The following is a 23285-nucleotide window of genomic DNA, read 5'->3' as shown; positions in this document are numbered from 1 at the left end:
TTGAAATATATTATCGTTTTATATCACCCTTTACCGTTAATTAAACGGATAATTAGGAAGGCTAGGCCTGTTTCACACGGCAATCACAAGTAACGTCATCCTTGCATGGCGAGTATCGATCGGATATATACAAACCCAATAGGACGATCACTGTGTAAAAGAAGCCTTACCGAGCGTATCTCCTATTCGATATATTTATAAAGCGAATAAAAACTCATTATACTCGAGACGAGACTTTATAAATCATTCAAGTGGGTCACAGATCGACATCGATAAGATTATCGGGCTACCTCGAAGAGATATTTGTACACGTTTTCCAAGCCACGATATCGATAGACGATTATACAACGTCATACATTTACTAATATATTTGTTTATTTATATTTCACGATGTGCCGGATTGAAAGCGGAGAAAAAACGTCCCATGTGATCGAGAAGGATTGGAAAATGAATTCTCAAAATTTATCTCTTATAATTTATCTTAGACGAGATTTAAAGAAAATTATAAAATTATATATACGTAATAAAAAAAAATACGAAATATTTATTGTATGAATTTGATTGACAAATATATTCGTACAATAAAAGTTCATTTAATTCTTCGTTACTTATCATTTTTCATTCACAGTTGAATTCACATTAATTTCGTAAAATATTTTTTTCAAGATGCGTAATAACTATGAATCAAATATTACAAATTTGGAAACATCTTCGTAATAGCTTCTTATTATTCACATTACATCACGAAGACACTTCGTGCAAGCGAAATATCTATCGACGATAGTTCAAATAATAGAAGATAGAATTCAAATAATGAGTTCATATAAACGGATTTCCACTGTATCGCAATGTATCGTGACGAAATAATCACCGCTATGGCGCCATCAACAAGACATACAAAAGTCGTCTATCATTCAACGTGTTATTAAATCACATTAACTACACTATCTATACATCTATATATCTATCGTTTTTTTCAATTATTTTCCTCGTTTTCGCCATATTAATAGCACAAACCAATAATCTAACCAACACGTCCCAAACGTATCAGATTACCGTAATTCTACAGTTAATATTTTTAATGGGAGAAACGGTGGTCGCGAAAATAGCGATTTCGTTATTACATTGCATAAGAGAAATAACATTTTAAAAAATTATCGATCGATAATCCACCCGATCGGCATGCTAATTACATGTATTAAAATCGACACTGTGAACCCAGTCAACGTGTCAAGAACCGATTAATTATCAACGTTCAATTAAATTCATCGTGGTGGCCAATCCCGCATAAAGAACCATTTAATCGCGATCAACTATAGATAAAAATAATACCAGTTTTAATACGCATACCTTGGCACGTTTCGAAACAAATTACGACCTTAACGCCCGCAACGATGACTGATTTCACACCGTTTTCTTTGAGAAATGAAATACGTAGCTTTTATACCGTATTTCCTGCTGATGCATTCGTCTGTGTTTTTCCACGTCAAACTATATTATTAATGGGTAAAGATCGTTGCACAAGTCGATCAGTTGCAAAAGTATGATATTTTATCGCGATTTTATTCTTTCTAATAACGAGTCGAAGACGTTAATGTTACGAAATTAAGATTTATTGTACATAGTATTGGAATAATATATCAATCTCGAAAAACAATTAAAATAAAAAATTCAAAATTTAAAATTTCAGAACGTAAAATTAACAAATTTTTAAATTTTCAATTCAATTGAATATTTGAAAAGATAAAAAATTAAAAATTAAAAAAAATAAAAAAATAAAAAATTAAAAATTCAAAGTTGAAAGACTTGAAATTTAATATTCAAAAGTAGAAAAATTTAAATGGTAATATTCGAAGCTTCTCGAATATTGTTTAATCAAATATCTTAAACAAAATACACGAGTATTTAAAACGAATCAGAACTTATTGCATAATTAAAAAATAAGTAAAATTCAATGTTCACGATTAGAAGAAACATTCGAAGAATCCGTCTCAGAATCTCGAATTTCATCGTATGTGATTTTGACACAGATTCCACGAATAAGGTGTCGCGCTTCGAATTCCTGAACGAATTTACAGGGGAAAGATATATCGTGAAGAGAAAGTGTCCACAAACGAAAATGTAATGTCTAAAGTGTACCTACGTCATTTACATCCTCTCTTTCTTAAGCATTAGGTACTTAAATCCGAGTACCACCGTCATGTCATCGAGTGCTTCTTCGTCGTTACTCACAACTTGTGGCATTTATTCTTTTCTAATTACAACTAACATCGTATTCGATTTAAAAGATATGCGAGAATATACATATACATATTCGATATAAATATTCATACACTATTTTCCAAATTCAAAGTTTTAATTTTAATAAAAATTTCTATGCGTGCATGGATTTTTCATCGAGAAGAAATTTATTTGAAAAGATGAGATTAATTTTCAAAAATTTTAAGATTTTTCCATAATTTGAATACAACTTCATCTAGAAATATTTCGTTTATAACAGGCTGATAGAGCTTGATTAAAACCATAATAATTTACTATCTAAAATCGAAGAAACCCAAATACTTTGCTTTGCCAAATGGCAAACGTCAGCTAAAGTACCCATAACCTATCCATACACGACATTAAGAACGAACTTATAAATCATTCGTCCACTTATTCACGATCACACCACCGAAACACGAATAATCTTTATAGGCAGCAATAAATAGATTTAAGATGATCATGACCGAAATTCTCACGTGTTACGACGCACGACGGTATTCTTTGAAACGTAGGCTTCGTCGGCGAATAAAAAGGGATACGGTCTCGCGCGTGTATCGCGAATATAGTTCGGGGAGAGAGATTTTAGTCCATGGCGCGTAAAACTCACGGCTGTCGGCTTAAAACGTTAAGACCGATAAACAGGCGCGACCAAACGGAGGGAATTTCGCGACGCTTAACCGTACGAGAGACAAACCGTCATGCCGGTTCCGCGCATCACCGGCCCATAACTAATTAATTCTGACGTTCTACAATTTCAGTTGATCGGTAAATGTGATCGATTTACCGACGCGTGCAATTATCTCTGCGTCGCAAAGACGATTTACCGGCTCGAATCGTCGGAAAAATCCGTAGCGAGATCGAGGGACAGCCACTTCACCAGGTTAATTTATCTCGTTAATTACCGTTGTATTCGACCAATCGGAACGCGTCTTCGCATCGAATGAGAATTACTATTGGTCCGTCGTGGACACGGTATATAACGGTAGACAGAACTGGTATAGTAACATCGATGCACTGACGCGAAGTTTGTCGATAATATGGCGAATCCGAGTGATATTAATCGTTCCTGTTCCACCGTTCCTTTTATTCTGTCTACACGGAAATGGGACGAGACCACGCGTGTTACACACGCGTACCCCTTAACACGATTATCAATTCGCGGACGCGCGAGTTTGTTTCGTTTCTTAATTAACTGTCGCTCTCGACGCAGAGGGATATAAGCGAATCGATTTATTCGTATTACGAGATGATAATTTGATTCGTTTTATGAAGGGGCTAGTTGTTACATGTAAACATATCGATCGGTTAGATCTACGGGAATTTACACGGAGTATTTTATTATTTATTTATTTAATTTTATTACGTTGTATTGGAAATAATTTTGAGTTGTTTGCTTCAATATAAATTGATACAAAAGAAAATGAGCATAAATCCAATCTATAATTACTATAAAACTAAAGCTAAAGAAAACGTACCTGTTTGTTTGAGGTTATATTAAAGTACATAGTATCATTTTGTCTTATTTCGTTTTATTTACATTGAATCTTGTTATTTCTTGATAAACTGCAACGAATGCACCAAAAATTTCAATGCGTTTTATATCACAAGTAATCAAATTTCTTTTTTGAAAGTTGTCAATCACGAAAAGTAATCCTTTACCTTCGAACTACGCGACGCCATATTGTTATCTATATCATCGAGATATCGATGCATGCGTCTCGTACGATCGATTTTTGCGATAGAAAAAGAAGATGAAAATCGTCGAGACATTCGAAATATTAGATAATGTTTCATCATTCGAGATGAAAAAACAAATGATTTTCCAGAATTATGGCTTATCGATAATCAATACAGTTATATCGAGACAAACGAAAATCGCACGATATCTCGAAAAAATCGATAGGGTGCCTTGATCCACGAATTCGCCGATAAACGATAGGATTACAAATGAAAACACCGTTACGATCGATTCGATAAAGCTCAAACTTTTTACCTTACGGCAAAAACAGCAGAATACCGAGAAACATTATCGGCCAACTCTTTATCGAACATTCCTCAGATAAGACGACCCCTCTATTGGTTCTTTGCACCGTATGGCGCCTATGTAGATTTAAACGAGCGACCGTTTTACAGTAACACAGGTGTGTCGAACATCCCTGTACAAACGATGCCTGTTATCTCACGTGAAAATTTCGATAAATACCAATATTTTCATGTTGCTGTCAAATGGAGTATAAGAATATATATATAGCGCGAAAGGAAAATTGAATAGTTACGATATCGGTTGTATCAGTGCATCCATTGTCTCTCTGTTTTTTCTAAATTCCAATCTTTTGTATTGCTCTTCGATAAGAATGGCGTTATCGTTAGAATGAATTTCAAATTGTTCGTGTCTTTTCTCATTAAAAGTTTTTTCTAAGCCCTGTTATCAAGCAGATAAAATAAACCTTTGCGAACATTTTTATTTATTTTAAAATATTGATTGACACTTGGAAAAATAAATAACCTCCTTGGAAAATGTTTTACAAACAAGAATTATAATTGCGAGTTTTATAAGAAATAGAAAGAAAAAAAAATTGAATTTCCTCAATATATAAAATATATTAGACAAAGAGTTTATATGAATAGTGCTCCCTACTGTTATGCAATTCAAATTTTACGATCATTTGTGATTTCATATGCAGCAACAGTTTAGTGAACACTTATTTCTATCCGTTCTTGAAAGTAAAACATATTTCGCGATCTCTCGAAGTAGCAATGAATTAACGTCAAATTATAAGTGGCTACTAAAATTGTCGCTACGTGAATCATAAATCATATGATCATAAAATTTCAATGAATAATAAACGATACTATCGATTATACGATTCGACGGAAGAAATTACCCTAAATGTTTTCAATATAAGAGGATAGCATTGTATGAAATTTTTATCCATACCTTATACGTATTAAAATAGCACGATATATAATTGTTGCGTAAAAAAGATTCATGACTGTGTCTTAACATAAGTTTTCATACAATTTAAATTATCGAATCCAACGACTTAAACCTAGATAAAGGGCATTAATCATTCAATTTATCTACATATATACAAAGCGTGTGTCGCGAAACCAGAGACACTAATTAATCGTAACTCAGATTTTTTTCAAACGAACCGCGACAAAAGAAACAATGTCGAGTAATAATCCTTTCGTATCTATTGACGAGATATCACGCGACACAATGTTAGTACAACAATTTCTATGCCTCAATAAAAAAAAAAAGAAAAAAAACTCGCGAGATATCTCCGTACATAGATTATAGTAAGAATCAATTTTTTGTTCGAGTTATCTTCTGATGAGACTTTCCATTTCATTACAATTATAAGATACACATTGTAATTCTCCAACTTTTTATTTTCCACGATTCTCTCATAACTTTCGTATAAAAAATAAATAAAAATTATCGCACAATTACCAATTTTTCACTTAATTATTAATACACGTAAATATTTAAAGACCTTAATATGCTTTTCTAATAATCTCTGCATAACAAAAAAAAATTCGTCTACAACCACGCAACCATTCAATAACCCGCCAATAACCAAACAACGACAGCGAACGGGCAGAGTTCTCGTTCTCGTTCCGATTTTTCCTCGCGCGCTCGTAACCTCGAATGAATATCCGTTGCACCCTTGGACGATCCCTAGGGCTGAAGAGGTTCTGCTACGTTTCAAATGTCCCGGGCTCCTCGGGCGCATTATATACGTATAAACACGAACGGAAATACACCGAGAGATCCACCGAGTGTGGCTTCGCCTCCATTCAGAGTGCGCGTGGTTAGCTTCATTCACAGTTACCCCCACCCCTCGACAGTCTCTCTCACTTCTCTATATACCGCTACTATGTGTAGTTGCCAGACGCGCGTCGTTCCTAAACAACCGGCGCGCTTAGATCATTCGAAATTAGATGGACAGTAGTGCCGTCGCTGTATCCGAAGCCACGCTGGCGGAAGTGGGTGTAAACGCTGATTTCCCTTACAGTCGAGCCAATTTCGACTGTATAGTTCGTTCAACTATAACCAAATCACCGTGCGTGACTTAACGCCCGCCCGGCTTTATTTCGCGACGATCGATTTTACTTCTTTTTTTTTTTCTTATTCTTTTCTCCTTCTCTTCCTGTCGTTATAGCTTGCTTCCTTTGATGACGTCGTATAGATCGATTGTTGTAATTCAATGTTGTGAATCGAATGTTTCGGCAGGGAAGTTTAATTTGAGGGGAGTTTTAAATATCGATTAATGGGCACGGAGAGAGAGGTTAGGAACGTTTATGGGTGAGGAGTCACGTATCCGGTGGGAAGGTAAAGGTAAAAGGCCGCGTGTAGGAAATTGTTCCTTGAAATTTTGCTTGTGGATAACGCGATTTTTGAAATATTTGAGAATAATTTAAATTAAATTAAAAGATAAGGAACATTGAAATATATGCGAAGAAATTTGTATTTCTATTTATTATTAACTTCGGATATTAGAATCTAATATTTTATCGAAAAAAAGAAATTGACGGGAAATATAATTTAAATATCAAAAATATGGAAGCAATTACACAAACCATAATCTCCTATTAGTATTATCCCAAAACTCTTCGATATATTTAAGAATAACTATCAAGTAGCACACGAGTAGAACCTAACCTCTCAACGTTGTAATATAGCTTTCTCTCGCAAAAAGATTCCATCACAATCTCGGCAAAGTCTCGTTATATATTCGTTATTTCGTTATTTTCGACACCAGAAAAATTTCTTTTCGACGATGATGATTAAATCTTACTCTTTGAGATGGAATCTGCCAAAACGTCGGCGCAGCATCGTTGTATACCATTGCGCCGCGTCTGGTTGATGAGCGCCACTTCAAACGGCCACGAAAGTAAACCATACGAAGCTTTGGAAGTTTTAGAACTTACTAAAGCCTACGGTTTCCTACGGTCATTCGTGGCTTTGAACTTTTTTAAAAATAAAAGGAATCCGGGAGAGCGGAGAGATATCTAGTTCCGTGACCGGAACTAGTTACTAAGAATAAGTGGATAACCAACCGTTAAATGAACGATCGTTAGGCAAACACGCGGCACGACATTTAGTGTCCAGTAAACGACGGCCAATGATGCGCGTGTTAATCGTCAAGCCCAATTCGGTTTCCCATTTAAATAGCAAATTTGAAGAGACGCGCCCGCGCAAAGGAGAAATAAAAACGTTTATATAAATATGCATTAAAACGGTGAAGCATTTTACGTAATATTTACAAAAATCGTGTGTTCAAGGTTCGAAACGGTTGGATTATATATGTAATATAATATGAATTTCCGTCACAAAATCATTTTTACGAATGAAGGAGTAAATATTTGCGACAAATATTTATAATATTTTATCGATGTCTTTCTTCGCGCACGAAAGAATTAGTTATAGAAAGAATTGCATAATTATTGAACAAGATTTATAAGAAATGTATATTGCGTGCATTTTTTTTCTTTTTAAATTTCTAGAAAAAAAATTTCAAATAGAGAGAGAACAAATATTCGATTGTACAAGTGTGAAAAAATTTTTCGAAATGAGAAAAAAAATAAAAATAAAAAAAGTAGGATCGATAGACATAAATTTTGTGAAATATTATCGAATAATTCGATTAATAAATAATCGCAAGAATAAAAAATAAAAGTGTTATTATTCTTCAATTAAGAACAACCCACAAATGTAATTCTGCCTTTGTTATTTTAAACGTCTTAATCTAATCTCTTTTCATTTTTTAAAATATTTCACATATTTAAAATAAAAGAAAATTTCGCATTCTTCGTAGACATTTTAGAAACAATTTTACTGGACAACGATAACTGGCAAAGAAAAATAACACATATTAACGAAAAAAAAAAAGAAGCAGAATTGCAACTTATCGAAAGCTAAAATACGATATCGTTTATCGATCAAAGGGATCGATAAAATTTCTTGAGTTAGATGCATCGTATAAAAATTCCATACGCTATTTTCAGGGACACGCCGTTTCTTTATTTCAAACCACTTCAACGTCAAAAAACGTTCTTTTTTTCTTTTCTTTTTTTTTTTCGAGCATAAACCCATCGATTATCGCGTTTTCCACATTAGCATTACTCACCGAACCTCAACGTCTAGACGCACGCTTGTCGGATGTGCACTTCATTGAACCCCCGGGTACTCTCGCGTATACACGCTTGTCTCTGGCAAGGATCGCGGCGCAAACATCGAACGAACAAAACGACGAAAGCACGTCGAGGTGGATATACTCGTGTAGGGTGAACCGAGTGGCTCGTTCAGGTAACAGGCCCCTTGTATCTATAAAGTTTCTAATAAAATTACGGCCCCGTGGATTAATAAGAGACGGCATCAATTTGCTCTGGACATAATCGATTAATTAAGCTAAATCTCGGACGACTTTCGCGACTGCTCGTCGCCACGGTAATATGTATAGGGGAAGAATTTACAGAATTTTTTCGTTTTTCAATTTGTTAAGTGACGTCAATCTCAGAAAGTCAAATTATGCGTTGACACGTGGAAAGTTGATAAGTATTTTGGAACTGTGGTTTAAAAAATATTAAAATCATGTAACATCGATTTAATATCCAAGATTACAAGCTTTCTTGGATAAAAATGTGAATGAAAAATAAGCGAAACCTTGGAAAGAACATGGCGGAGGATCATTTGGCAATTCATTAAGAATCACTATCGAAATCGAATTAACAATACGAACCATAAAATATTTTAATATTCATTTGACTTTCTACCCGAATGTGATGGCCGCTGACGTGTTGACATCGATCAGAATATGTTAAATTACACGAATACTTCAACAAATAAACTCAGTTAGTTACATCTTTCACAGTTTTCATAAATTTCAATAAATTAACACAATATGAAATTTTATAGCTATGTAGAGATAAAAATTTTTATATAACGAATTTAAATTTTAAACGACAATTAAAAACCGTCGAGATCCGATAAGGGTTGATTTATAAATCTATGTTAATAAGGTATTTATTTTACTCTACATCCTTCCAAAATATTCCAATCTTTCAATTTTTAATACTAAACGTCAAGCAAACAAACTGTTCGATAACAGTTAATTCACGAATCCTATATTAATAAGACATCTTTTTTATTTTTCTTTTTTTTTTTTTTATACTTCGATAATTACTACACCTCCTAAATTACACCGTCCGTTCTTTTTTTTTTTTTTTCGTATTCACTCTGTAGTACCCCCAGTCCATCAAGCGAACGAAAAGAGGATTACACGAGCGAAAAAATTGCTTCTTCCAATCCTTGGCAATCACAAAGCAAATTCACGAAGGGGACCGTAGCGGAGGAGAAGGAGCCGGTGTCGATCGAGGAGCAGCACAAGTGGGACGAGTTTCCGTAATAAATCGCGGTCGCGCGAAGAAGCCGCGCCATGCAATCAACCAACGACGCGTCTGCAATCTGAACACTTGCTCGTACATACCATGTCTCACATCGACGAGGACCCGCCGAAATTACAGCTATTATCGCGATAAAGGTGAGAACCAGTCGCTGTTTGCTTAACCCGATCGAAAATCGAGAGGAGAGGTCGTGCACGTACCTATTCTCCATCTCTGTCGCGTGGACGAGGCAAAGACGCGGGAGAAAAAGGGAAGAGACGGGCCGGTAAAAGGAGAGACAAAAATCTGGCTGCTCACCCCAAAAATGGGCGTGGTTTAATGTTTAACCCACGAGTTAACGGGGCGTGTCTCGGTGAAACGGTAAGACTACGATTTACACTCTCGTTCCTTCTATCTCCCATTTACGATACTCCATTCCTCGGTACGCGCCTCAATTTATTGTTCCTTCTTCCGATATTAAAGAACGATCATTATCCCGAAAACGCGCGCGAACGTAGCCTCGCACGTGCACCGTTTCCTTCCTCCGATATTCCTGTTTTCCCTGTGTGTGGGCCAAGTTTCGAAGATTACGAAGACTCGAGTCTTCATCTTTGAATGTAATTCGAAACTTTTGATAAATGAATAATTGTAACAGATGAAAGAAAGAATACCGAATGATCGAGTAGTTAATATATAATTAATTACATATTTTATGGTAAATTTATAGATTTTTAATTTTTGGGTTCAGCTTCTCTGAATTCGAGATGAAATGCATCTAACTGTCGTCGAGATTTTCGAGTTATAGAGGTACGAATTATCGAAAATATTGCATTAACACTGTCGATTATGCGACGCGTGATTAAATTTCAAGTATTATAATGTTCGAACGAAGATTTGAAATTATCATCGTATAAATGTGAATTATTAAATTTATATTGAACTACGAAATTAATAATATTAAAATATTGAACGGTAAAAAATCGTTGTTAATTTAAAAGTTGGCACAGAAATTATATCTGATTTTATTGAATTGAATTTTCAGTTCAAACGATGATTTGAGAATATATAAATACTGTATTGATTAAAATCATTTTACGGATGGTTAGTCTTATCTGTGTCGAATATGCGCGATAATAAAATTAAAATGTTCTAAAAACATCGTTTCGGAATTATTTTCATTTTTTTCAAAATGTTGTTGAATATATTTTACTCAAAAATTTTTGTTCCTATATATATCTTAAGACAAATATTTAATTTGTCGGCATATGAATTTAAATCAAAGTATCCCACGCGACCATTACAATTTCGCAATAATAACGATTGAATATCTTTTGGATATATTTGAAGTAGACTGCCAACGTCATTCTTATCGTATATGTTAATTCATGGTAATTTCATTGCGCGGCGATATCATAAGTAGAGTAATGGTTAATCAACAAAGAATCGCGTGAATGTTTGTTTCGTAAAAGGGCACTTATCTTGATAAATAATCATAGAAAACATGAGATTCCGACAGAGAATTTATTCCGAAAAAAAGTGGGAAACTATTCTTTGCTATAACATAAATTGAATTGCTTGTTAAGAAAAATATTTTAAGACAAATATTGATTGATCTAAATTTGTATAAAAATTGAATTATAGATGAATTTTGAAATTATTTCAAATATATTATTAAACTTAATGTATTTTTTTATGAAAAATACATTAAAATCTTATAAAAAAATTTTATTACTGTTTCGGTACTGAAAAAAATATCTAATTAAAAATTTTTAATAACAAAAATCTTTATTTTTCAGTTGATAATAAATCATTGAAAATTTCATTGGCGCTAACAGGAAGTCTAACTGCTGAGTCATTAGAGTCGCGACGAAATAATGGTTAAAAGTACATTGTGTTCTAATTATGGTACATTATAATATGTTTCTAAAGTATAAAGATTCTTACAATTGCACGAATTCCACGAAATTCATTATGTTATGAAATGCATTATGTCGTGAAACAATACGGAACAGATTCGCCGAAATTTGAATAGAATCAACGAACGGATGCATGTATTCGCATCGTATCCAAAATTTTTATTAAATATCTTTATATTATTAAATTCTTTTTATTTTTTTTTATGCCTTTTTAAGACATAATTTGCAATTAATTGTGAAATAATAACTAATTTCAATAATAAAATTTCGAATTAAAATGTTTCGATATTGAGATTTCGATAATAATCGACTTTTTGTTTTTATAATCTATTATTTTTGACATGAATTGCATTAATTTAAATGATTGCTTAATTTTCGATAAGAAAAATAATGTATTTTATCCATTAAAAAATATACGATTATTATAAAAGAACAAAGAAATGGATTTGAATATTTGTGCACTTTATATGTTCATGAATATTTAAAAATGAGATATTTAATTAAATGTTTTTAATTAAAATCATTGAATAAATTTTTATGTAAATATTCTGTAAATTATATGTTTAATTTATAATAAATAAATAAATTATAATTTTAATAATATTCGATCAATTTCATTTTACATTTAACATCTAGTACGATTTAACATCTATATATAAATTTGCATATTTATGCAAATCAGTAAAATATAATTCTAATTTAAAATATAATTTTTTTTAATATCGAAACATTATCTATTTATTGATCTATATTTATAATTCAATTTAAAACATTATCACACAACGGAATAAAAAAAATCTCGAATATATTTTCCAAATTCGAAAATATAATACGCATTTGAAAATGTATTTTAGAGTACTCACCAAACCGAATGTCGCATAAAATTCTGTAGATACCATTCGTAAATGTCATCACTCAAAGCTACAGATGTTATCCTGATATGCACGTGGAGGTTTTTTCTCGGCGACGATAATTTTTAAAGACGAATCAAAATTATGCTTCTCTCTAACAATTTCACTAGTGATCCACGTTTTATTTATATATATTTCATTTTATCTCAATTCAATTGTTATCGTGAGAAATATCGTGTGAAAAATATAAAATATAATTGACGCAATTAGAGAGATATATTTGATACTGATATGGTTTGGACGTAGTCGATTTCATAATATTTAAGAATATTCAGGGTCAAACTGATATGCGCACTTATAATCTTCGAAATCCGAAATAATTGCACTTTCCACACGTGCCTGTTCACTTTCGAGATCCAGGTAAACGAATGATTGCTTGCTAGAATACTACATAACGGTATATTCTATGTTTCCTATTTTCACTAACAGCTGTGTGACAGTGTCACAAGAATTCCTTCGATACTTCCTTCCTTCGATACTCGTCAGTTAAAATAATCTCATCTTTATCTGAATGTTTCACTTTACAATGTTATGATTTCTTCAATTTAGAATACCCTTATTCACTTTTCCATTTTACTATAATTTTAAATTCGAAGTTTTTAAACAGAATCGTTACTGCATTTGAAATTCTCACTAACTTCTCGATCTTTTAATTGTTTCAAAAACATTCGATCGTATGTTTTCACTTTCTTCTAATATCTCAATTGTTTTTCTTAAAGTATCATCACATGTTAATTGTAAAAACTTCGATAAATACTCAAACTGATTACTTTTTATGCAAAAATGTTTCCATTAATAAAAATTGATAATCCACTTTCTAATTTCGTTGTCACTATGGCGTGCAAACTTGCCAAATAACGACGATCACGAAACAGACTTCTTCGAACAACGAAAATGTTAGGAACACCAATCACATGTGCGTGCACCTTTTGTTTGGCTGCAAGGACGGCATCAAAACACAACACGTCACGTAGATAAAGAATGTATTTCGTGTTCCACAAAAGCGTTAATATCGAAACAGAGTACGAATTTCAGGAAACATGGCGAAACATGGCCGAAAAAAGCGTAAAAAGAATAAACGGGAAGTAAGAAAGGCAAAGGAATCGATGGATGCTAGATTATCCGCAAGTGTAAACGTAAACGTGCAACTGTTGCTCGTTTCTTAGTGGCCGTTGCTCCGTGGAGGCACGAGACGCATAATTTGTGCGCATTACTGCCAAGATATATGACGTTCCGAGATGCTAACGACGAGGACTATACGTTACTTCCTTCCGATCCTATACGGCTCGAAATTTGCCTTCCAGCGGTAATAGAATTACCGGCAGAAGGTGCTTCGGATCTCCTATAATTTTCGTTTCTCGAGATCGATCGCAATCTGATCTGCTCGGTTGGTTTCTCGACCGCGTTATCTCGTCGCTGTCGACCGTTCCTGATAATAACGATTATTCTACGCGTCTAAGACGACGACTGGGACGAATCATTTGGACGGTGTGCGAGGGGATGATGGCCGGTACGAAGAGATTACGTAGAATGTTTGTCATCCATCGATTCGAAACTTTTGTTTATATTTTGATCCATCTCGAGAAGTTCCTTGAATTTTCTTGTAAAATCAGTTGTGTTTTTCTTTTTGTATCCATCCAATATAAATACCCGCCTTTCGATAAATTCTAGAATTTATCAATTGATTTTTCTTGTTTATTATTCTTTTATTATTCTTTGACGGATATATTGCATATCATATGTTCAAATTCAGACAATTCCAATGTTACGCATGTTTATATTAAGAGTGGTAATTTCTGATTGTTATGCAACGTATATCGATTCCTCGCTAAGATTGCTATGAATAATTACGACGGTATCGACACTGCACCATATATCAAAAGAAATTAATACTGGCGCCACGTAATATTTTCACTTTCTTCTATGAGAAATCACTATTCGTCGGTTCAATGCATAATGACAATCGTTGATTATCTACGTAACCATTCCAAATGTTTTTTTCATTTCATGATTTTCGCACCAGCTACATCACATTAACACGAATGCATACGAAACGAACACTGATTTCAATTCACGGACGCGTTCGATACTTCTCATGGAAAACAACATAGATAATTGTTTGAAACGACATATATCTTTGATAAGAAACGTGAAGAAATATAAAACTCACGGATAATTTAATTTCTTCTCAGACATGAAAATAACGAAAGAATTACATTTATCGAATCGATACAAATCGCAGTACACATACTTAGATAACGGTTTATCTCGTGTATGTCATTAGATGATTTGTGGTTTAATAAGAAGCGAACACTTTAATCTAGTTCAACGACAAAGTTCTTCTAAAATGTCATTTATAAAAAATTTATTTTTCTTTGACGAATAACCGTGTCACCAAATTCACTTGATCACTTTGAAACTCAACACTTCGTTCAATTTTTATCGTCTATTTACATGCAATTCGATTTAAAGATTACTATTTTTAATATATTCACTGAATAAATTTGAATGATTACAATAGATGTTTTCGAAATTTTTCAGAATATTTTTCCGATATGAATATATAATTATCGAAAAAAAAACTCCATAAATTTATGACACTAAACATTTTCTCAATGTTCGTTCACACGACGCGAACGTTCCACTGTAAAGTTGGCAACTCGTATCGATTACGCGTCGATTTTAAGGAAAATTCACTTCGATCAATTTGTCGATAGTCGGCTCGAAAGGTCCGAACGCGAAACGACAGAAATGCCGAGAATCGTCGAAAATGAGTGAAGCAGAACGTTGGTATCGTCCCCGGTAAGCCGGGACCGGCGCTCGCGTGGAAATCAAGAGTAACACTGACTCGATCGTCGAGTTGTGGAGCGATAGGTGGACCGTACGTGCGAGTTGGTCCTCCCGCATGCGAAACGTGGCAAGTTCGGGGTGCGTATGCGGTTGCAATGTGCACACCGGTCGCTATGAAGCCGCTAATATAAACAATGAAGAGAACGTCAATAGCTACAATGTGTTCAATGTTTTCGATAAATATGGTATCTTTGCTTTTTCTTTCGATGAAATGTGCGACTTCGTTACTAAGAATATCTCGCTTCGGTTTAACGACACCGCTCGAGAACTTCAAATCGTTTATAATTTCACCAATATCGTCCTCTTTATGTTGACACTTTTTGGATAAAACGATATTATCGAAAAAAATTTTCTCGATATTCCAATCGAGAACGATGGTAAGTTTGTTTTTTATACGCCACTTTCGCGAAAGTTTGTCGCTATTGAATAAGGTTATGTTTCTCTCGTTGAAGAATTTCAAGCAAGCATCAATGAATAACGCAGAGTTCGTTATGATTTCATTAATCGTATCTTTTTCTATCTTCTCATCACCGCGTATATCAAAAGTGATCAATTTTCCGATAAAAATGTCTCTTAATCGTCGAACGACAATTTCTAGTCTGGAAGCGGAATCCCGTTCTCCAGTATTTTTTCGATGATATACTTCGAATCTCGGTTTCAAAATGTCCTCGATTATGTTGCAGGCGATGAAATTTTGCGCAGGGTCGATGATAAATTTTGACGTAGTGTCAGAAAAGTTGGAACGACGCATGGCCATACGGAACACCGTGAGAGCCGATGATCGCTGCAGACTGCTCTGTCCGAGAGCAGCGAGGCTTCTCCGCAACGGCGAAACCGTGTACTCTGGTGCTGCTGTCGGTTGCTTCTCCACCACGGCACGAGTACCGTGCTGTCGTGGCTCCTCACCACCACGTAGAACCCTAAATCCTGCGTAACGCACGCCCCCACTCTCCCTGAAACGTTTCCCCACCAACATGCTTCTATCCAACATCCCCGTTGCCGAAGATCGACCATCACGCAACCAATTCCTATATTATAGAAGAGTTGCTTGTGCGCTTCGTTTCAATAGTGAATGAACTTGCTCTTCAACCTGCTGTCCTATAATCTTTGTAAGGCTATTGTATGCGGATTTAAAGATAATATGTTTATTTATTATTCAATCACGATTTATTTCAAAATTTTTGCACAACACTATTAATTTTTTGTATATTTTCAGGAATCATCCGAGATAAATATATTTTTATATTTAACACTCCATCAAAGTAATTACACGATTTATCATTTGATGCATTTACGAATCCAAAATTGAAAGTATTTGACAAATCATCGTAATTTTGTGGCCACCTCTTCAATTGGATGTAATCAATATTTTACTATTGGAAACACACTTCATCGATCGAACGTAACAACATATCCTTTGCACGGAGCCAGAGTTCGACGGGTTCTGTTCGAGATGCACCTGGAATGATGCATAACGCAGGGTCCATGCATAAAACATCCCCACTTCTCGGTTCCATGACGACGTCAGACCAATCTCCGGCCACGCGAACAGGCTTAAACTACTTATTTCTTCGCAAGCTGCTTATCTCAATCTTGGAACCGATCGCGAGGTTCGATGCACCAGGCGCGGAGATACTGGTCGCACTACACAGGGCGCCGCTCTAAAAATAGCAGGAAAAAAATTTTAACGCAGAGTCACGCGAATTACCGGATTCCTTTTAATTCCGCAGATATTAACACCGCCTTGGTTTTTTCAGAATATTATTTTCGTTTCGCGAAAACGTTTTAAAAACATATGTCAGATTTAAAAGTGTGGCTTTAAGCCCGCATGTACAATTATGTTTGAAAATTATTAAAAGGAAGAAACTTAATTTAGATCTCGGAATTTTTATCTGCAAGAAATATTGTATCCATTTTAATCTCTTAAAAATAATCTTTCAATTCAGATTTTTTGTTGTAGGTGTGTATTGTATGTGATAAATTAAATTAAGGGAATACAATTCTTTTTTGAGTATAAATAAAAATAGAATTTCTAAATAAAAATATAGTTTATATTTTAAATTTATTTTATTGTATTAATTTATATGTTATGTATGAATTTCAAATTACAGAAATATGTATACAAAATTAATTTCACTATATTATGGAATATTATTCTATTTAAAAAATAAAATATTATATATATTTTTATATATAATATAGAAATTAATAAAAAGCAAAGACTGATTGAATTTGAAAATCCAAAACCTTATAAAGTTTCGAAACTTTAAAGAATTATTAAAATCAGTTTAAAATCTTTTTACAAACTCATTTGAATAACTTCATTGCAATATCTTCATATATTATTTATATAAATTTGATATTTTTTTACACAGATTTTTAATTACAAAATAAAAATAACAAAAAATTTCAAAAAACTTGAAAACTTTATGAAAGATTTCAAAATCCTAAGATTTATAACATTCTATCTCTAATGAAAGATCAATCATTAAAAAAAAATTAAATATATTTGACGTGATATTTATATTTTTCTGTTACATATTTCTAATAAGACAACTAGTCTTGGATTTAAAAGTCAACAAGGAAATGTCAATGAATAATAAAGAGTAACAAAATGAGCTATAAAATGTGACGAACGTTCGAGGTTTCACACTTCATATATGGTACGATTCATCTTGCCAAGCATTATGGAGTCTTTATCTTTCGAACTCGTTTAAGACTCGTTTTGGCACTCAGTTCTCGCGATTGCATCCGCTTCAATTATCCGTGCTCTTGTTCTAAGAATAGTTTAAGCATGTTTTAAGGAAACATCTACCCTAGAATTTACTTGCCACTTGTAAATTTTCTTCTTGAGAAGGAACGTAGAAACTGGTAGAACAGTGTTATCTCAAGAAAGATTTAACACCGATATAAAGCAAAGAACGAGAGACTTTTAGCTAGTACTTACATCAGACTTAGACTTCGATTAAAACATGTAGTTCCTTCCATTCGTTCACTCTTTCAAGATAAAGTTCTTAAGAACTAAGCCGACTGGATTTATAGAGGCAGATTATGATTTTTGTTAAATTTAACAACTGTTCATAGTAACAGAAAGATAATAGATCATTCTTCTTACGTAATTACACTTGCATTTATATCGAATTTTTATCAATGGACCATTACTGAACGTGCAAGCATGACTAATCTTGTAAAATTTACGATTAGAATAAAGGATACCTTGTCAGGTTTGACTGTATTTCAATTCGTTTGTTAATTTTTAAACATGCTTAAACTATGTAAACGTTTGATTCGTTTAAAAATGAACAAGTTAAATTATTTAATTCATTTATATTTAAAATATAAAGAAAGGTTTCAAAAAATTTCGGGAAACTATAAAAGTTTTTACAGATTTTTGAAATATGAATCATTTTTAGACTTAAAACATCTATATTCTATGTTTAAAGATTAATTATTTGAGTTCTGAAGATTAGATCTTTATATGCAATTTTTTTGTTCCAGACAATTCATTTTTACATTTTCAATGATATAATCTGATTCTTTATAATGGAACTTTTCTATTTTTATTAAATGTATAGGCTAATGTAATTAAGCTATTAATGTTTTCTTGAATAATATCTTGAATATATTATATAATTATAGAATATATTAATATACAAACATACGATAAACATAGATGTTGAGAAATAATACATTAACTATCCATGCAATTTGTAAATAAATGATATCATTATTCTAATTTTTTATTTTTTTCTTTTTTTGTTAAACTTGTTTTATACTTGTAATTATTCAGCATACATTCATACACTATATATATCTAATTTTCATTTAATTCGAGTTTTAAATATCTAAACGAATAGATAGAATAAATATCTATAAAAATAAAAATAAATTATTAATAATTAAAATACAAAAAATTTAACAATATTTTATCCTTTTTACAACTTACAATCGAATAAACTCGTTGAATTTTTAAAGGATAGTCGTTTCTCAAGGCTCACAAAAAATCGATTATATATTCAATGCACGATCGTCGGCACGCTTCACACTTCGATCGCTGCAAGTCGATATAATTCGGTGATTCTGCACGCAACTGCGATATCAAACTTATATCTCATACGTGCGGCCACTGTTAAATATACCGAACTTTCAGCGGTGCGACGTTTCATAGTATATGTACATCCTCTGATATATAATTATACCTCCGGTTATTTGCCAATAATCATTTCTGTCAATATTCCTTATAGGTTGCTTGTTCTTTTTACTTCGAGAGATTGATCTATAGAAATGCTGAAAAGGTTTTTGTATATTAAGATATTGTATTTTTAGGATCTTTTTACAAATATTATTTATAGTGATTATCTGATTAGATTTATATCTAATCAAATACAATTGTCTATCAATAAAGTTGCTTGTTTATAAACATGAATTTGTGAATGTTAGATAAATGGCATTAATTCATAAATTAAGATAATAAAAATTTAATTTCATCACGTTTCTTTACTTTCAAAACTAATAAAATTGATTCTTTGATAATCGAATTTTTATTAACTTTTTTTTAATTCTATATATCTAGTTTAATATTAAAATTGATCTATAATAATATTTGTTTAAATATTATACAAAAACAAAAAATTTGAAAAAAAATTAATTTTTAATATTAATTTTAATTGGATAGAATATATAACATTTAAATAGTGTAACCATGTAATTTAAAATTTTAATTTAAAATCTATGTCATATTGCAATTTTACATTTTCTAAATCAAAACTACTTTAAATAAATAGAAATCTAAAATAATTCTAAGAATAAATAAAGTTTTAATAATAGATAGATTGATTATAGATCAATCTTAAAATTATTTATTATTTAAATTATTGAAAAACTTTATAGCTACTATCATTTAAAGTTTAGATAAGAAAAATTGAATTAAATATTTTTTTATAGCAAATACAACAAATAAATAATGATCTAGGCGATATAATTATTATCAATTATATTTAAAAAATGTAGATATGCAATCATAATGAAAATTATTATATATGGATTTTTGCAAAAGAAAAAACATTAGCTTCTTTTTTCTTTTGAAGTTATGAATTAAAATCAGAAATGATCAATTCGAATAGAAGGTTCCATTACATTGGCGAATATCAATCGCTTGCAGCAAGAAAGAAATGTATACAAATATCATAATCGTATTATATGATTTCATCCGTAGATAAAAAATCAGCGCCTCGATAACTCAGGTATGATTTCTGTTTTGTTTTAGTTGTAGTATATACGCAATTATTTTAACGTTTTTTTTTTTTAATTTGAAGAAATCTGAAACGTAAAATTATTTTTTTTTATTATTAAAATGTAATATCGTTTATGTAAAAATAAGTGAAAATTAATACGAAAATTAATATTTATTTTTTACTTTAGAAAAATTTTCAATATAAAATTATTTTTATTTATTTATTTGTTATTTATTCGTATTAAAGTATTTATTAATGTTTACAAATTACACATATTAATATTCACAAAAATAAGCAATAAGTTTAGAAAAAATTAAGTGAGAAATATGTAATAAATTTTTTATGGATAAGATTTAAAAAAAATGTAAAATTTACAAGTTCTCACTTTTGTTCCTTTTCTATCTGAAGTTGATTTTTCATCAGGATAGCTGCACTTTCTCTGTCATCTTGCATATTTTATGCATGTATTTCGTTTAAAATTTCTCTTCTATTTACAAAACCTATTTCTGTATTTTATCACCACATATATTTTACATTTCTATTTAACTTGTGCCTCAATTTATCCTGTAACTTATAAAATACTATACGAAAGTAATACATTTAACCTAGAAATATTATCAAACATATTTTTTCAATATATATTTAAAAAACGAAAAACTGAATATTGAATTCTCGAATCTCAAAATATTTTATTATTTTCACAAATTTCTTCTATTCATTATATTTCCATACTTTTCAATATAATTTTCAATACAAATAATAATCTTTCCAAAATTCTTCACCTGATCTTTTTAAGAATCACGATCCACAAGTTGAGAAACACTGGTTCAGAGAACCATCATTGGCAAAGGCATTGAACCGATTCGCACAATTCCAAAGAACAGGATACCCATTCGACGTATTGCTTAGCAACCCCGAGTCACGACGATTTCCCCGATGGGCCACGATGATTCGAGACGGGGCTAATTCGCGAAACAGTGTCGGATGCATCCTAGAGGCTCGTCTCGAGCCAACGGACACGCCCTCCTCGTTACCCACTGCTTCTCTCCTTTCCCTTTTTCACGATAATATCTTGGCAAATACCGAGGCAGAGGTACCCTTTAGCCTCGACCAGGCTGCCGCCTGCACGCGTAATACCCTAAAATTAAACAGGCCACGGCGCCAGGGGCGAGCTCACAGTCAACGTTCCCCTGAATCATCCAACTACCATGAATTGGCTGGAAATCGACTAGATATCGACTAGATATCGGACAGGAATCGCCGCTGTTCGATACTGACGTCTCGCGATGGACCGCGTCGACTAATCGATAAGCCTATCGACTCGTCTTGCATCGTTGGTCAAGCAAGACGCCGCGTATCGACGTGCATTTCACACACTTTACTGGTGGTTGTACTTTGCATAGACGAACTGTAAATTATTTTATACGACATTCGAGCACCCTCGTTCGAGTTATCTTGATACGTTTTTTTTACGATAATTTTGGTTTTATTCGGAAGAAATATTTATAGTGGATAGTTAACATTAATGACTAATCAATGAGAAGTGATTCGAGTTTAACATCGATGGTTTGTCGATAAAACGATATTTGAGTGTGATTTAATCGAAAATGATTAACTTTTGGCAAGATTTTTCAGTGCTGATTTTTAAGGTTAGATTTTTGCATTTATAAAGTTGATTCATTTATTGGATTAAATAAAACTTTGGAATTATGCAATACAAAATATGATTGATCAATAATATTGAATAATTTGTCGATTAAGTGGTATTTCATTGATTGATGTGATTTCGTATGGTTTTGTTGTGATTTGATCGAAATGCTATTTGAAATTTAGCGAAAATTTGTCGCAGATAATTTTTAAATTTAAGCTTGACTAGTTATGTTTTTGCGTTTTGGTTCATTTATTGGATTAATTTTAAAATTGTGCGTATAAAATATGATTGATCGATAATATTGAATGATTCATCGATTAAGTTTGATTTTAAATGGAATGGTTGCTGTTTAAGAAGAAATTTATCGGAGACAATTTTTAAAGTTTGATTGGTTAAGTTTTTGCATTTATGGAGATCATATATCAAATTAATTATGACCGTTAGTTAGCAATGAAATCAATAAAGTAGAGACACATAATTCAAGATAAAATCTTTGCAACATAACCTGTCTGTTAGATTGTACGGTAAGTGCAGAAATTTTCTCTATAATTTTCTTGTCTCGATTTATTATAGTAAATCATTCAATTATACATTCTTTCTTTTTTCAATTCTGTATAAAATTATCTGAATAGCCGAATTTTTAATAAAAATCTTTAATAATAATGCATAATAATTTAATTAAAATATATTTAAAGAATTTCGAAATTTATTATAAATAATATTATCTTATTATACTTAACCTATATGATCAAATTGTCTAATTTAATTTTTTGTTATTTTAAAAAAAAATTCGAAGAAAAGATAATTGATTATATATTTTATCGAATTATTTCTTGAAAAATTATCTTCTTATTTTTATCGTGGTATGAAACATTCTCATTAACAATTAATTTCGTGTGAATTTTACATTTTAAAGTATTAACTCTTTAATCATTTAATATTACTTATATGCAATATAGTACTTTAATTATTTATTAAATAACTAAGCAATAAATAATATTACAAAAAAAATACTCTTTCATTATCAATAATTAATTAAAAATAATTGTTTCTTCTTTAAAAATTTTGA

At 31.9% G+C, this 23285-nt stretch overlaps 1 protein-coding gene and 1 long non-coding RNA gene across 3 annotated transcripts in view; both read right to left on the bottom strand.

Annotated features, from left to right (window-relative positions):
* The window catches only part of LOC122719154, a 117721-nt gene extending 103256 nt beyond the window's left edge, over positions 1–14465 (bottom strand). Inside the window, exon 1 of the mRNA XM_043944751.1 lies at positions 12434–14465. The gene's annotated coding sequence lies outside the window, so the exon portion shown is untranslated. The remainder of the gene's footprint in view (positions 1–12433) is intronic.
* Positions 14466–19073: 4608 nt separating this feature from the next.
* LOC122719170 lies at positions 19074–21829 on the bottom strand. 2 transcript variants are annotated; one of them, XR_006347525.1, is made up of 5 exons: positions 21348–21829; positions 20951–21146; positions 20468–20650; positions 19278–19618; positions 19074–19201 (listed from the first exon to the last, which is right to left on the bottom strand). It is a non-coding gene; the product is annotated as an uncharacterized LOC122719170 (long non-coding RNA). The 2 variants fall into 2 exon arrangements; XR_006347524.1 differs by having other exon boundaries at positions 20951–21129.
* Positions 21830–23285: the final 1456 nt, after the last annotated feature.

The sequence above is a fragment of the Apis laboriosa genome, unplaced genomic scaffold (assembly GCF_014066325.1).
Source record: "Apis laboriosa isolate Shangri-la unplaced genomic scaffold, ASM1406632v1 scaffold70_cov154, whole genome shotgun sequence".
Classification (NCBI taxonomy): domain Eukaryota; kingdom Metazoa; phylum Arthropoda; class Insecta; order Hymenoptera; family Apidae; genus Apis; species Apis laboriosa.
Note: the sequence above shows the minus strand (reverse complement) of the source record. Positions and strands in the feature narration are given on the sequence as shown.